This window comes from Entelurus aequoreus, linkage group LG09 (assembly GCF_033978785.1).
Source record: "Entelurus aequoreus isolate RoL-2023_Sb linkage group LG09, RoL_Eaeq_v1.1, whole genome shotgun sequence".
Taxonomy (NCBI): Eukaryota; Metazoa; Chordata; class Actinopteri; order Syngnathiformes; family Syngnathidae; genus Entelurus; species Entelurus aequoreus.
In genome coordinates this window covers 16947346-16965494 of record NC_084739.1, presented here as the reverse complement: position 1 = coordinate 16965494, position 18149 = coordinate 16947346, and the positions used below count along the sequence as shown (strand labels likewise).

Here is an 18149-nt window from a genome sequence, read left to right as displayed (position 1 = left end):
TAGTAGCCTGGTCGTTGCTAGCATGCCGTGTGTTGTGCCTCGGTGTGCATTGTTTACACAACGTGCGGTGCGCTACTTAATGTGTCCGTGTGGAAACTCGTTCGGTGCACCTCCGTTCCGAACCAAACCCCCCGTACCGAAACGGTTCAATACAAATACACGTACCGTTACACCCTTAGTGGTGCCTTGAGCGTAGTAACCCCCGCGATAATTGACTGAACACTGTACACCGGAATTAACGTTAAGTAAATGACCTAAAACAGAAGCCTAATTTACACAGATATCCTGCAAAATAGTCAAGGCAATATGGCAAAAAACAAATCTTTTTTTTAATTAATATAATCTGATTTCGATTATCATCATCACAACTTTTGATAGTTTTGGACCTGACGATATAAAGCATCGATGCTAAAAACTAAAACTAGAGATTATTTAATTTTTGTATTAGCTTTATGTACAACAATCTGGGTGGTACTTAGCACTGATTAATGTAATGAATCGATTCATTCCAACAGAAAAAAGCTTGGATTTATATTCTGTTGCATTGATTAATCGTTCAAGGAGAGTAACTAATAAAAATGTATCAAATCCAGGCAGCAGTGAGTGCTAGGAACTTTAAATACGCGGACATAGTTTACAGACAGCTGTTGCAATAGAGCGCACTTGAGAGCGGGGTTGTGCGGGTGCTGTAATCTATGTCGCGGCTAAAGGCTGAGTTTTTTTGTTTTATTTTTTTAATGCACATACAGAACAGGCAAAAAGTTTGGAAACACCTTCTCATTCAATACATTTTCTTTATGTTCATGACTATTTACATTGTAGATTGTCACTGAAGGCATCACAACTATGAATGAACACATGTGGAGTTATGTAGTTAACAAAAAAGGTGAAATAACTGAAAACATGTTTTATATTCTAGTTTCTTCAACATAGCCAACCTTTGCTCTGATTACTGCTTTGCACACTCTTGGCATTCTCTCGATGAGCTTCAAGAGGTAATCACCTGAAATGGTTTTCACTTCACAGGTGTCATAGTTTTGATGCCTTCAGTGACAATCTACAATGTAAATAGTCTTGAAAATAAGGAAAACACATTGAAATGAGAAGGTGTGTCCAAACTTTTGGCCTGTACTGTATGTTAAAAGTGAAACATCAATGTTGATGACATGCATTAGTTTGGAAAAAAAGAATGAAGGTTATGACAAGCAGAAAATGGTGTTTGGTTCAATTATATTCCCTAAAATACGCACTTAGGCTCTAAAGCCTGTTTTATCCGATTACTTCAATGATCAAACAAACTAATCAGTAGCTCTAGTGGTACTTCAATTCATTAAAAAAATGTGAAGTGCATTATATTTATATAGCGCTTTTCTCTAGTGACCCAAAGCGCTTTACATAGTGAAATGTGTTGTGTTGCCTGCTGTGTGTAACTCAGTGCTTCTCAAATATTTTCTGTCACACCCCCCTTAGAAAGAAGAAGAAAATATTTTGCGCCCCCCACTCTTCACCATGACTATAAATAGTATCATTTGTCTATAAATTGTTATAACTATACTATATATACACAGTACAGGCCAAAAGTTTGGACACACCTTCTCATTCAATGTGTTTTATTTATTTTCATGACTATTTACATTGTAGATTGTCACTGAAGGCATCTAAACTATGACACCTGTGAAGTGAAAACACTTTCAGGTAACTATCTCTTGAAGCTCATCGAGAGAATGCCAAGAGTGTGCAATACAGTAATCAGAGCAAAGGGTGGCTATTTTGAAGAAACTAGAATATAAAACATGTTTTCAGCTATTTCGCCTTTTTTTGTTAAGTACATAACTCCACGTGTTCATTCATAGTTTTGATGCCTTCAGTGACAATCTACAATGTAAATAGTCATGAAAATAAAGAAAACCATTGAATGAGAAGGTGTGTCCAAACTTGTGGTCTGTGCTGTATACATGAACATTAAAGGAAACAACACAACGGTCTCTCCTCGTCTCCCACCGTGGTTACAGTGAAGCCAAATGCTGCATTCTGTCATGATCCGTGGTCCGGATCATGTTTTGGATTTTCTGTTAGTTTTGGACTCCTTTAGTTCCTGTTTGTGCACCTCTGAGTTTGTTTTGGTTACCATGGTTGCTCATTGTGTTCACCTGTCTCTGATTAGTGCTCGCCCGCTCACCTGCTTCCCGAGCACTAATCAGAGGCATTATTTAAGCTTGCCTTTGCCAGTCAGTCAGCCTGGCGTCATTATTTGCTTCATGCAACCTGTCAACGTAAGTTTTGCTTGTCTCCTAGCCAATGCTAAGTGGTAGCCTTGTCTACGTAAGTTTTGCTTGTTTCAAGTCCATGCTAAGTGGTAGCTTAGTTTCGAGTACGATCAGCACATTATTCCTTTTGCTTGTTTTCTGTTTTTGGTACTTTGCGTTATTTTTGAGAATAAATCATGTTCTTACCTGCACGCTTTGTCAGGAGTGGTCCGTCTGCATTTCGGGAGAATGATCCCCGCAGTAAGCTGCGAAAACCCCGACGTGACACATTCGCTTCTTCATATTCTGGTACGCGTCCCCCACTGGCATCGCACTGCCACCCCATTATCTGTGAAGGACTGGTGTAACTCGACTTGATTTGCGCCACATCTCTTTAGCCACCGATACAACCGCCACACGACCGACATTGAGCTTAGCTTTTTTCTCAACAATAGCTTCCATCTTTAAAGTCCAAGTCACGGCTGACATTTATTTTACAGCGCTCAACTGCACGTTAAGCAAAACGTTTGATCATTCTGATCACTTCTGCGGCAACTTATACGACCAAAAGTGGGGGCGGGAAAAGGTCAACTCTGATGATTGGCTGTTGTCATGGACATTTCCGCCATGTTTGATCGAGTTAATATGCTCACAGCTGATCACCGTAATCCACCTGAAATGTATGGCGATCATCCATCAAAAGGCAGGGAAAAAAGCAATGATGCATTTGGTTTTATGAGTAATGGCTGGCTGAGGTGTGTTTAAATGAGAACATGAACTCTCTTTGCAGTCATTTAAACCACAAATCACCTCCATCACAAATCAACTTTAGCTTATTTGTTTTAACTGTCTGTCACCAGTAAAGGTTTTAACTTTGCATCCACTGGATTTAATTGTATCACCTCTTCACAGCCGCGCCATAGCAGACACTATATCATAGGGATAATTGACTTTGAGGGGTGACAAGGCTTCGTGCACATTAGAATACAGAGACATTGTTAAACTTGAATGGATCTTATTTATTTGCTATGTTGTTACACCAACAAGTCTTGATTGAGACACCGTCAATCAATCAATCAAAGTTTATTAATCACAAGCGTCTCAAAGGGCTGCACAGGCCACAACGACATCCTCGGCTCAGATCCTACATCAGGGCAAGAAAAAAACTCAACCCAATGGGATACAATGAGAACACCAGGGGCCTCATGTACAAAAAACCTGCCGTACGCCCTGTTTCACGGCAAAGCTCCCCTCCCCCCATTCTCACCACATTCTACAGAGGCACTATAGAGAGCCTACTGACCAACTGCATCTCTGTCTGGACTGGAGCCTGCAGTGCCTCAGACTGGAAGTCTTTGCAGAAAAGATCATCAGGACTCCTCTTCCTCCTATCCGGGAGATGGCAAAAAGCCGCTGCCTGACCAGGGCTCAGAAAATCAGTAGAGACTCCTCCCACCCCCACCAAGGACTGTTTTCACTGCTGGACTCTGGAAAGAGGTTCCGCAGCCTCCGTAGCAGATCTGTAACAGCTTCTTCCCTCAGGCCATAAGACTCTTGAACGTATCATTATAATCCCCTTAATTCCGTGGATGCATATGCAAAAGTGCAATATATTTATCTGTACAGTAATCTATTTATATCTGCACCTTCTTTTGTAAATGCAAACACTCTGCAACTTGTTGCTCTTTTAACCTGCACTACAACGAGCTAATGTAACAAAAATGTTGTTCTTATCTGTACTGTAAACTTCAAATTTGAATGACAATAAAAGGTGATTTTGGTGATTTAGCCCCCAATTCCAAACCTTGATGCTGAGTGCCAAGGTAATGGGTCTCATTTTTATAGACTTTGGTATGGGGGTTTGCACTCACAACCTACCGATCTCAGGGCGGACACTAACCATATAGCGCTAGCATGTTTAAATGAATAATTTCTTTCACAACTCTATAATATCACTAGGGCCAGCAGGCGTACTGTATGAACACATTTTGTTTTAAGTTACACAAATTATATTTCTATCAGGGGGATTCAGAGTCACCCATCCTTCTTAAAGTTTTACGCATCATAGGGGCCAAAGGAGCGGTTGCTCTGGCGGGGGCGTGTGGGTTGGGGGGTTGTTTAAGCGGCAGGCACACAGTTGCGGCGAAGAAAGGGGACAGATGCGGCGATCTTTTCAAACGCTCGTCTTTTTGGGCGATGTACATCCATCTTCTTCTGCACTTTGTTCCTGATGCACGACCATTTTTTTTTCAACCTGTGTGCTGTTTTCTGTAGCAGAAGAAAGAAGCACCTCCTAGTGAATCCTCATTGGGCAGCGCTTGCCATTCTCAGTCACAAGGCTAATTTCAATGTGATTTGCATATTCACAAGGGTGGCCTAGGTGTGGTGTGGGCGTGCCACCCACGCAGACGTCTGCGGTCGATTCCAAGTAGATTGCGATGTAACAAAGAAATGTCAGTGTTTCCCACACATTCATTTATTTGTGGCGGCCCGCCACGAAAGAATTAAGGCCGCCACAAATAGATTTTTTTTTTTTTTTATTGTTTTTTTTTTGTCCTGTCCAGCTTCTCAGGCAAATCATATAGTTGATGTAGATGCCCATATCGGCTGTTCAGATTTACTTTCCAAAAGAGAAGTGTAGGATCAAGATTTTTGGAGCTCTTTGTTCAGTGGATCAGATGTTTGATGAAGCTTTGTGTCTATCTACCACCACTACTGTTTTCTGTTTATTTGTTACTGACTGTGGCAGGACACCTCTGCCTCTGTTTCACTTTATGTTGCTGGTAAATAATATGGTTGTAGTAGTAGGCTAAAGTTAAATTATTTAGTATGCACTAATTAAAGGGGCAGAGCTTTAAGAGACATTTTAGCTTTTATATTTTTATAAGATATATTTTTTGTAAGAACCACAATTAATAAATATATTTCAGTGAATAACTTATTGTTCAAATCTGTATATAAATATGTACATAAAGTGTTGTAATTATTTTGTAAAATGGATGGATGGATGGATGGATGGATGGATGGATGGATGGACGTTTAAGACAAAACTGTTATTAATTAGTAAGTATACATTTTTTGAGCCTTTTTAGAGAAAATTATATCATTGTAGTAAATTATGCAAATTACTTGATGATGTCATGGTGACCACGCCCATAGCCACGCCCCCACCGCCACAGGTATCTTGTCAGTTTATGGGAAACACTGAATGTGCTTGGATTTGTACGTGCAAACACTTTCATACATCCATTTTCTGGATTTGATCGTACATCCATATTTAGTAGGAAAGTCATGCAACTCTCTGAACATGAGGCCCCAGGCATTCTCCCCTCAGGAGATGCGTATCCAGTCGAACGAAAACAGAACGGTTGACAAAAATCCTTCACACGCTTTCCTCGCCTCTGCTTTTACTGGGAGAATTGAGTAGCTACCAGTCTGAAACCAACATGTAAATACATGGCAAACAGCAACGTGGCAACAAAACAGGTTGCACAGCTGTGAGTTTGTTTGCGTCAACGAGACCACACCATGTTTGGTCTAGCGGCAGGGGGAATGGTACAATCATGATTCAAACAGCACTCACTTACTCACTAACACTCTCTCCATCTCTCTTTCAAAGTATACTAGAGTCATATCTACACATATGAAATTAGAGATGGCATCTGAAATGTTGTCGGTGTCTGCAGGACTGCTTGTCATAGACAACAACTCTAAGGCTGTTTTGATGTGTTATTCTTTTCATTACTTTTGAGTCAATGTATAGTTCTTGAAAATTGAAAAGTTCGTACAATGACGCTGAGCTCCCCATAAGAAACAATGTAAATGTGAATAATGGATCCCAGCCTCGACAAAAGTCCCTATTCTAGTGCAGCTTAGTACACGTACAAGTGCTATACAGTAATGTGTATCAAACAAACAAAGAGGTAATATATTAACTTTCTATTTAATAAGCTGAACTGTGCTGTATCCGCTGCTCTGGTAATGCGCACACACGTGAAGCCTCTATGGTTCCCTTCCAAACAATCAAAATCACTTTAACCATATCGCTACAATAATAAATATCTAAGAAAGTAAAATGCACCCACAAGGAGCGGACAAAAAATGAAGCAGACAGGAAGAGCAAGGGACGCATCCAGAGATGTGTATGGAGAGAGTTTGGTTAGCTCGGTTACAGGCGATCTCAATGATTGGTCAAAAGACACTAACGTAACTACAGGGCGCCACGATTTCTTCCTCGTTAGTTTTTCGGCGTGTAAGAATGCCCTGTTGTGCAGCATGGGGCTGACCCGCCGTGTGAATTGCGGAAAGATTTTACATTGTTTTCCCAACAACCCGGAAAGAAGACAAGTATAGGAAGAGGAGGTTTGCCGAACCACACACTAGAGCAGGGGTCCTCAAGTACAAATCTTGAAGGTCCACAAATGTTATTTTGAAACAGGCTGGGTCCGTTTATTATCGATCAAGCTTATATAGTAGCAGGATGTAGGTAGTAGTTTAACATTTTCTTAAAATTAACAAAAATAAAATAAATATCCAATAAAATACATGAAAGATTTTCTTTGAAACAAAAATAAATAAGAACTTAAATAAAACTTTCAGTTTTAACAAAAAATAAATACTTTTAAACACAACCCTCCTATCCCTGGTAAACAAATGACCTCAACAGATCTCATTCATGTGCAAATATAACTAGACAACTGTGTGCCTGCAGCGAAAGGTCCATGCATGTGGCATGAGCGCTGTATGACCCAGGTGGTAACAGCCTATCAGCGCGTCGTTGTGATAGAGATGACACCCATACTCTGATTGGCTGATTCCGCAGCCAATCAGAGTGGCGTTCTCTCGCTCTCACTCCGTCTCTCTCTCTTTCTCTCTCTAAGAGAGAGAGAGAAAGACGGAGTGAGTGAGACACGGAGAAGTGTAAACCAAACGTGGAGATATTTGACTAAAAACAACAAAGAACGTTGACTTGTGCTAGCGATGACTCAAAGATAAATACAATTATTATATATTTTTATAATAATTATAATTATTAAAAAAAAAAAAAAAAAAAAATGTTTTAATTTTTTTATTTTTTTTTTTACTATAATTCGTGCTGGGTCCGGACGGACACGTCGCTGGGTCCGGACATGGACCGCGGTCCGCCTGTTGAGGATCACTGCACTGGAGTGTCTTGTGCGAGGCAAACACACACCAACCCCAACGTCTGAGTTTTGATCAGGAGAGAACACACAGAAGCTAATAGAAATAACAACAAAATAAATTAACACATGAAAGAGATGGTTTGACCAAAACAGACTGTTCTTGAATCTCAGAACTAAAATAATGCTATTTGGTAAAAGAAGAGAAAGTCAAACAAATACAAATAGACAGAGTAGACATTGAAAGAGTAAAAGAAACCAAATTTGTGGTGTAATAATAGATGACAGTGGTTCGATAAAAGTTTGTCTAAGTCTAAAAGCACAGGCATGTCACAGTGATTCCAAACAATACATTTGAGACAGTCACCAGAGTTTACATACTTTACATAAAAGTCATAACTTGTCTGTGATTGTTTGTCCAAAGCTAATGAAGATTTTGGCAAAATGAGGCTAATAAGCCATTGTTTTGGTCGTGTTGTGTAATTTTTTACTGGTTACTCCCCAGTGACGTGCCGTCACTAGAGGCAGGGGAGGCACGGCCTCACCTGCCATCATGGAAAGAAAAAAAATGTAAAAAGAAAAAAAAATTAATTAAATTGTTATATGTATCCAGTGATTATACTAAAGTTATTTTCCATTTAACTTCACCAGTTTTAGATTATTTTTATTTTTATTTTCACATTTGCCGTTCAAATACTGAGAAGAGACGGTGCGGTGATCAGCAGCCAGTTGAGGCACGTCACTCAGTTGTGCCTCAACATGGATTGTGCGCAATGATTCGGCTAACTGCTGGCCTGCTGTGCAGTGAGACCGTATTGCTATATGAATTATATTATACATTTCCATAGTTTAGTTAGCTGAGGTATATAATGTACAGTGTATTTTGTCAACAACTGTATGTGTGTAAAGTATTTCTTGTGCTGAGCGATCATAAAACTGCTGCGAAGACGCACTGTGAGAGGCTCGCCTCATAACCCCGCCTCCTGGTGCCAAGCACCTCCGCCACAGAATGCACCGCCCGACGGGAGCGCCACACCAACCAATGCCCACACCCAAACCATCCACGTGCAAGACCGAATCCACCCAAAAAAAAGTCACTTAACAAGAAGCCAAAAAGTGCAAAAACAACAGTGCTCGCGCCGGAGGAGCTGCGAACGACCGCAGGGACACAACATTAGGTACACCTGCAGACTGCAGCACGGATTTCATATTTCATTCATTTACAACTCCTTCAACACAAACACCACTGTTCCCGCACTTATAAGTAAAGGTAAGACCATAATAACGTTGTTTTTATTAAATGTGTTTTTTTGTGTGCTACAGTTTCTATGTGTAAAGTTAAAGTTAAGTTAAAGTACCAATGATTGTCACACACACACTAGGTGTGGGGAAATTTGTCCTCTGCATTTGACCCATCCCCTTGTTCACCCCCTGGGAGGTGAGGGGAGCAGTGGGCAGCAGCGGCGCCGTGCCCGGGAATCATTTTTGGTGATTCAACCCCCAATTCCAACCCTTGATGCTGAGTGCCAAGCAGGGAAGAATGCTGGTATGAGCTTTTAAACATAACCCGTTAACTGCTGCCAAACAAATGGTGAATAAGATACTCTTTAGGGTTCATATGTTTGTAAATCTGACTGTGATGAAGTCCGTGCCTCACCACTGGACCCCAAGTGGACCCCGACTTAAACAAGTTGAAAAACTTATTCGGGTGTTACCATTTAGTGGTCAATTGTACGGAATATGTACTTCACTGTGCAACCTACTAATAAAAGTCTCAATCAATCAATCAATCACCAGTCATGAACCTCACCGCACGTCACTGTTACTCCCTGATCACTCAACACTGTATGAACGCAGCATGAGTGCATCAAAAACGGCCACAAAATTATACTTTGCCGAAATAAAATCATGTTTTATTGTAAGTTTATGAGCTGGAGTATGTTTAGAATTATATTCAAACTTATTATTTTGGTTGATTTCATCAGAACGACTGCAACTGCATGCTTCCGGACGCAGTCGCACACGTCCTTGGTAGCAAAGATGGTGCCTCTCATTTAGTTGGCCATACTCTCTTAATGCACGACTCTGGACATCAGACATTAACTTATCTCAAACTGCAAAAAACAAATGCCTGTGGCTAAAGTAAAAACAACTTTGGTTATTCGTCAATGCGTTTATTATTCAGCAAGCTACTTGTTCATGAAGAATGATGCAAGGCAGAACTGCAACAAAATTAATGGGTTAAAACTTTGGACCTTTGCCACATCAGCATGGTTTCATTGAAACATTTACCAAACCCCAAGACACGTCTCTCAAAACAACACCGCTGGGTAAAGCTAACCAGTCTAACCTGAAAGTTAATATCAGCGGCTCACATTAAAAGGTCCCCTGCTATGCAAAATTGGCTTTTTAATGATGTGTGTCCTGAGAGGCAGTTTATTACCAACAAATGTGAGAAAAAGCTATTGTCTCTTTCACTTGTTTGCTCCATGTTTGAGAGAAGAGGCATTCAAACTGTCGTTATTGAAGTATTTGTGACGTTATGAAGGGAAAAAAACTCCTTCCTCATAGGCATGATACCACATCTGACCTTAACATGACTAGATTAGCCGTCTTCCGTGCAGTCAGGCTTTACTACACATCCTAAAAATGTCCTAAATCTAAACATCCTAAATAATGTGGCAGCTGCAACACTGTGGACCCTCTCACCGCTTATTTGAAAAAGCAGAAAAAGAAGGAAAATGTTCCCTTCTGAACCGATTTCATCATCATTATACTGTAGTTATTCATCTAAAACCAATTCTCTACTTGGAAAAAAAACAAAACAAGCATTGTATTAATTCCCCCCAGAAAAATATGCTCAAAGAGTTGAGAATAATTAATGCACAGCTCTTAACACTCTTAAAAATTTAGATTAGTTCAAGGAGACACAAGCAGTAAATCATCGCAGGCTAAGAAAACACTACATTAAGTAGTTTGTACCCTCACTATAAATGTTTTATGCAAATGCAGAGCGGATAATAGTTGTATATTAAATCTATGATTTAGTGTAGGGATGTAATTGTTTTGTAAAGATTTATTGTAAATATTTATTTCGAACATGTTAAAAAAAAAAAAGAAAGAATCCCAATAAAAAACAACCACCATGAGTAATAAAAGAAAAATAACAATATAGTAATGTTTCGAACATGTTAACAGTTACGTGTTTACAGTTTCACATTCTAACATGTCCGAAAGGGAGTAGGAAGAAGCAGAGCTTATTCAACACTGACCCCTTTCCTGTATGGAAAGGGGTTCGCTTCCTTTTTTCAATCTCAAACACAACAACAATGATAAATACATATCAATACAGTTCACATGAATAGGTAGTTAATGTACTGTATGTTTACACATAATTTACTAAATATGTAATTGACCAATCAGGTTCAAGATTGTTATCAGTATTCCTCTTCCTTGTACTTTGTAAACACAGAGTTTGGACAATTTCTTAAACTGTGCTCCGCCTTCCGCCCGAATGCAACTGAGATAGGCTCCAGCACCCACTGCGACCCCGATAGGGACAAGCAGTAGAAAATGGATGGATGGATGGACGGATTTGACTATGTTGCTTAATCCACTCCATAATTTACTTACACATACTGATATGCTTAAGTGTTGTGCATGCATGCAGATATTTTAAGTTATATTTTTCTCTAAGATTAAATTTCTCCTCTTTTGTTGAGAAGAATCGTTGTAGTGATATGTAAATGAAAATGTCATATCACTGTTATTGTCAAAAAAAATATTATTGTTGAATGTGCGCAAACAGTACTTACACACTTATTACCAAGTTATATTTAGAAAAGAAAATAATACAATGAATGAATAGCCACACAATATTAAAGTTAAAGTTAAAGTACCAATGATTGTCACACACACACTAGGTGTGGCAAAATTATTCTCTGCATTTGACTCATCACCCTTGATCACCCCCTGGGAGGTGAGGGGAGCAGTGGGGAGCAGTGGGCAGCAGCGGTGGCCGCGCCCGGGAATAATTTTTGGTGATTTAACCCCCTATTCCAACCCTTAATGCCAAGTGCCAAACAGGGAGGTAATGGGTCCCATTTTTATAGTCTTTGGTATGACTCGGCCGGGGTTTGAACTCACAACCTACCGATCTCAGGGCGGACACTCTAACCACTAGGCCACTGTATACTTTCTTGGCAGAGGAACTATGTTATACAATAATATTGGTCTGGCTACTTAAGAGCCATATTATTTTTGAGTGTTTGAATATGTTTATCTTCTATTTTAATTTGTAAAAGTTTTTGTGTTTTTTAATGATAAAGGAAAAAAAGTGTGTTGGGTCCATCACATCCCGTTGATGGGACCTCAAACAAATTCACTTCTTTTCATATTGCTTCAGAGTATCCATCGATCTCGGTTTTAAGACAAACACAGCCTGTAGGTTTAATGTTCACAATTGAATATCTTCGTTGCTCAGACAGTAATGTGTTTTTACAAGTTAAGATCTGGAAATGTTGTTTTTAAATAGAGAAAGATGTTTGTCTTGTTTTAGCGCTGGCTTGTTTCTCCAGTAAATGAGCAGTGTCACCGGTCCGTGAGTTTATCAGTATTATCAATCATGGCTTTAGGATCATTTTAACTTAAAACGGTAATACTAACAGTGGGAATTTTTAACGCATTTTACCATTAACCTTTATCATTACATCCCGAATGTAGTGGATTATTTCCTCTCAGTCTCAGCCAAACACTGTAGATTAATGTTACATACACTTATGAGTCAATTAAAAGAAACTGCATGCTATGTACTGGCCATTACTGCTCCCTACAGGACTGGAGTGGAACTGTCGCCATGAGACAGGTAGACATATCTATAGATTTTTCTGAGCAATATTATGACTACCACCTTGGCTTGTAGATTGTTTGATATCACAAAATAAATATTCGCATTGCTGGATATAGAATATAGAGACGTAAATCAATGCGTACAGCAGCGTGAACACATGAGAATGTAGCAGTGTAGTGGGCTGCTCTCTGGTCTATTGTCAGCACTGGATAGTTTGTGATGGATTTAATGATGTCACCTAGCACAGTGCTACCTGCAGACCCATCTCGCTGATCCCGCTGAGCCAGCATCTCTGTGCAGCTGATGGATCGCCGCTGTCCAACACGCCTCCCCTCGGACCGCACCTTCAGAATTCCATTAAAACCTTGCACATATGACCCTACCCCAACACACATAGTGCGTTGTTCTGCAACTGTGTTCGTAAATAACCATGTGGTCAAAGAGCAAAGTTTTACTTTCCACTTTCTCGTGCATTTTTAGTATAGTTGGTTAAAAATAGTTTTGATTCATATCTAATAGGGATGTATGGGTATCAAAATGTCACGGTACGATATAATCACGGAGATCGCAACGACCACCCTGCGTCCAGACCTCGTCCTATGGTCTGAAACCTGCCAGCTTGTCTATATCATTGAACTGACAGTTCCGTGGGAGGATGCCATTGAAGAAGCGTATGAACGCAAGAAGCTGCAGTACTCCAACCTTGCAGCTGAGGCAGAGGACAGAGGCTGGAGGGTAAGGCTGTGCCCAGTGGAGGTGGGGTGTAGGGGCTTTGTAGCTAGCACAACAGCAAAGCTCTTAAGGGAGGTTGGAGTTAGGGGGCAAGCTCACAGACAGGCCATTAAAGAGCTGGCCAACAGCAGAGAGGACGAGCCATTGGCTGTGGTTGAAGAGGAGTGACACCAGCCAGGGATTTGATCACCCTGGGGTGGGCCCTTCCTCGGCAGAGGGTGTCTTGTGGTAAGCCGGGCCGAAACACCCTGTGACGCTGGGGCACACAACTGAAGATGTGTCCCAATGGTGGAAAAGCCTCCCAGCAGTGTCACCTAGTCTCACTTAGGTATGCGGTCAGGTGCAAGCCTGGCTCAGGGAGGAGGACGCCCCTGCCATGCAGAGTCCCCAGGGATTGTACCAACTGGTCCTTTCAACAAATTCAATACAGTATTAAGGCCAAGGTACAATATTATTGTGGCATATGTCCAAAAAAAAAAAAAAAGATGCCTTGTGGTTAGAGTGTCCGCCCTGAGATCGGTAGGTTGTGAGTTCAAACCCCGGCCGAGTCATACCAAAGACTATACAAATGGGACCCATTACCTCCCCGCTTGGCACTCAGCATCAAGGGTTGGAATTGGGGGTTAAATCACCAAAAATGATTCCTGGGCACGGCCACCGCTGCTGCCCACGGCTCCCCTCACCTCCCAGGGGGGGGAACAAGGGGATGGGTCAAATGCAGAGGACAAATGTCACCACACCTAGTGTGTGTGTGTGACAATCATTGGTACTTTAACTTTAACTTAATAATGTGTAAAATGAAGTAGCAAGAATTTTTAGGATTGACACACTTACTGTAACTGAACACAGATATAATGCTCGAATGTTCTAATCATACTACAAACATGTATTCTTAAGTGCAAATAATTGTGCATGAACATCTACTGTTTTAAAAAATAACTTACAGTTGATGTCTTTAAAGTGACAATGTAAACCTCCACTGATGTTTGGCTTCGCTGGCTTCAAATATTTTTTGGGGGCGATAATTTATGAGGTGGCGACTTGTCCAAGGTGTACCTTGTCTTCCACCCCCATGCAGCTGGATAGGCTCCAACCCCCCTACCCCCGATGTGTACAGTTTTTTGGGGTGATTTCCCTCCGAAACGCTTGAGACAAATGTGGCATCCTTTGCTTTGCAGAATGCAGACTTTCTTACCTCCGCCAAAGAGGTTAGGTTTTCACCAGTCTGCTTGTCTGTTAGCAACATAACTCAGAGTTTGAATACATTTTTTAATGAAAATTTCTTACCTACTACGAACATTCACTTCCTGCTTACAGCGTTCCACGCCACCACTTTGCTGCTCCCGTGCTACACAGATGATTCTGGGAGATATAGTTTATTTTCAGGCGCAGCCAACATTTAAGCGCCAAGAAAGAACAACACTCAGCAAGTTTTCATTTAATACGATCACGTCACGGCATTATTGTGATACTTTGAAACCGAAATACCACGGTATCTACAATGCCGTTACAGCCCTAATATCTAAATGAGTTTTCATGTTTCAGAAAAAACAGCATCTCTCCAATTTTTGCCTGCTTCAAATCAATACCCCAACTGTGTGTTGTAGGTATACTAAAGACTGTATATTACAGCATTTATAGCATTAGCCTTTAAAAAAAAGAACTCCAGAAAAGCAAGCTATTGCAGCAACTGTGGGAGCATTCACTCAGCAACACAAAACATGATATTTGGGGACATCAGCACCTGTGTGATGTACAAAACAACAATTGCTGTCAAGTCAACAGGGTAAAAGATAATTAATGTCATTGAACGTCACACTCCTGTCCCATTTTCCCGCGATGACTGTACATTTCAAACCCATCCCTGGTTTGAGTTTGAGTTTATTTCGAACATGCAAGCATACAACATGACACATCACAATTTCCAGTTTCTCTTTAACATGTTTGAAAAGGAGTAGGAAGAAGCAGAGCTTATTTAATCCTACCCCTTTTCTTTTACATAACAGTTGCTAAAACTTTTGTTCACTTCCTGTTCTCAATTTATTCACAATATACTCCATAAGTAATCACAATAAAAATAAATAAATAATAATTGGTGAAGTAAGTCATATTTCATATGATGAGATAAGTAAGATTATTTTGAGAATAAAAGAATAGATGGATGAAATAAATTCAGAACGTTTATCATGGTTCTTCTTTGTACTTTGTAAACACTTTAAGTTTGAAGAGTTTCTTGAAGTGGATCATATTAGTACATTGTTTGATTGCTTTGCTTAATCCATTCCATAATTTAATTCCACATACAGATATACTGTCTGGTAGTACTACTCTGAAGACGGAAAATTGCCAACTTTGTCTAACTAATTTTCTTCTATGTCCCCGTTCTATATAAACAACGCAGATATGAAAAGGGTCAGATAAAGTCAACCTGACCTTTTTTCTGCTGTTGTAAGGTAGATAGTAAATGCGGGGTGGCATCTGTGTATAAGGGTATTGCATAATGCCAGCACCTGGGTGTCAAGTTTAATACTTAGTTTTTCTGTCCTGTTGTATGGCCTTATGATATCCGCGTTAACAGAATTGTCGATAGAATCACAGACTTGGGGGAAGAAAAAAAAAAGGGAAACCTACCATTTTTAAAGCGGAATATCATGTAAGTTGACCAAAATCTGACTGAAATGCTGCCGTTTGCCTGGGGAAATCATATTTCCGGGGACAGCTCATTCATCTCATAAACACTCACCTGCCCCTTCCCGAAATAAACAATGTCGAAACGGTCTAAGAACAAACTACGAAGCTCATGCTGGCCAGGAAAACCCGCAGCAGATCTCATTTGCTTGTGTTGTTGTGGACGAGACCACCAATGCCAGAGACTGTAGCATCTTAAACATCAGCATTGGTAAGTTACTGATTACTTGACAGCTTATAATGCCAATATTCTAATACTAAACATGTTAAGGGTAACAGAGTCTGGTGAAATGACCACTTACATGCACTCGTTATTTCAACACAGCCTCTTCTTAGTCAAAAACATAGCAGCCTTCAAGCACCCTCAAGAACAGCAGCACACTTCCTGTCATGACAGGTCAGACATTGCTTTGTGTTTTTCTGTTTTAGCACTCTTCACCGTCTTTTTTGGCACCTCCTGCTCTGAGTGTTTTTTGCGCACACCTGCCCAAATGCTGTGATTAAGAGCCTCACCTATCAGGAGGACAAAATAGAAGGATTTATAGCCGTTGTCAAAAGTTTACATACACTTGTAAAGAACATAATGTCATGGCTGTCTTGACTTTCCAATAATTTCTACAACTCTTATTTTTTTTGTGATAGAGTGATTGGAGCACATACTTGTTGGTCACAAAAAACATTCATGAAGTTTGGTTCTTTTATGAATTTATTATGAGTTTACTGAAAATGTGACCAAATTTGCTGGGTCAAAAGTATACATACAGCAATGTTAATATTTGGTTACATGTCCCTTGGCAAGTTTCCCTGCAATAAGGCGCTTTTGGTAGCCATCCACAAGCTTCTGGCAAGCTTCTGGTTGAGTTTTTGACCACTCCTCTTGACAAAATTGGTGCAGTTCAGCTAAATTTGTTGGTTTTCTGACATGGACTTGTTTCTTCAGCATTGTCCACACGTTTAAGTCAGGACTTTGAGAAGGCCATTCTAAAACCTTCATTCTAGCCTGATTTAGCCATTCCTTTACCAATTTTGTGTTACAACAGCTAAATTGTTGTTTCATCTGACATCACATGGACAAAGATAAGACCTTCTGGAGGAAAGTTATGTGGTTAGATGAAACAAAAATTGAGCTGTTTGGTCACAATACCCAGCAATATGTTTGGAGGATAAAAGGTCAGGCCTTTAATCCCAGGAACACCATGTCTACCGTCAAGCATGGTGGTGGTAGTAAGATGCTCTGGGCCCGTTTTGCTGCCAATGGAACTGGTGCTTTACAGAAAGTAAATGGGACAATGAAAAAGGAGGATTACCTCCAAGTTCTTCAGGACAACCTAAAATCATCAGCCCGCGGATTGGGTCTTGGGTGCAGTTGGGTGTTCCAGGACATTGACCCCAAACACACGTCAAAAGTGGTAAAGAAAGAAACTCCTGTTCTAAATGTGTCCACTGGATGTCACAATAGCAATTCTGTTAGGCAAGCAAACGGTTTATACTGTGGCCAAGCAGGAGGTACACAGTAAAGGGTGACTGTGGCTCCTCCTCCTCGATCCACATCAAACTTAAAACCTGCCGTTTTATGGGTTCTGCTTCAAACACATCGTTATTTGGCACCCTTACTCTCCCAAAATGTCTGTCAAAAACAAGAAAAGTGAATTCAACCCTTTTGAATAGTTTTTACCTCCGTTTCTTACGGTTTGTTGAGTTAGCACCGGATTGATACGTGGACATGACCAAGGAGGTATTTGATACCTTGAAGAGTTTACATGTTGTGCTTTTTGTTCAATCCCAGAAGTTTAACCCTGGCTTTGTAGATACACTGAGACCAAGTCTAAACTCATTGTGTTTTTGAAGCTGCACCAATTTCCTCAGAATTTTCAACAAACTTGAAGTGTTTTGTCCAGAGGATTATTTGTGATTTGTAAATTTTCAGAATATGCTGGTTGTATTTTTGGCCAAAGTAAAACAAAGAAAACAACCTGGAGTTGTCTTTGTTTTTCAGGTATCATGCCTTGATATTACCATTCCGGCCCACTTGGGAATAGATTGTCCTCCATGTGGCCCCTGAGCTACAATGAGTTTGACACCCCTGGTTTAGTCAGTCGTGTGCGTGACATCATTCTTGAGGGTGTAGATCAAAAGTCTCCTCCCGGAGGACCAAGATAGGTCAGTCACAAAGGGACGTAGAAAAAGAGAAAAATATCTTAAGGTTATTATATTGCAGCCCAAATAGATGGGGATACCGCCACATACACATTAGGGATGGCGTCAAACAGTCCAGGATCAGATGATAAAGGCAATATGGGACTTGCTGGTACATTTGGTAATACGGTTATTGTAACTCAATTAAGAGTTGAACATGGAAAAAGTTACAATCACTGCTCCTACCAAATTGAAGCTAATGACCGACCAAGGAGTAAAGGAGCCCCAACATCCGGCTTTAACACACACCTTAAAATATCAAATAAAATAAAATGGAACAGGAAATATATGAAGATC

The 18149-nt window shown here is 40.4% G+C and overlaps 1 protein-coding gene across 2 annotated transcripts in view; it reads right to left on the bottom strand.

The window, feature by feature from the left end:
• The window catches only part of marchf8 (membrane-associated ring finger (C3HC4) 8), a 195675-nt gene that overhangs the window by 156445 nt on the left and 21081 nt on the right, over positions 1-18149 (bottom strand). The window contains exon 2 of one of the 2 annotated variants that reach the window (XM_062058204.1): positions 14256-14330. The exons of the other annotated variant lie outside the window; for it this stretch is intronic. The gene's annotated coding sequence lies outside the window, so the exon portion shown is untranslated. The remainder of the gene's footprint in view (positions 1-14255; positions 14331-18149) is intronic. 2 annotated transcript variants of the gene reach the window in all.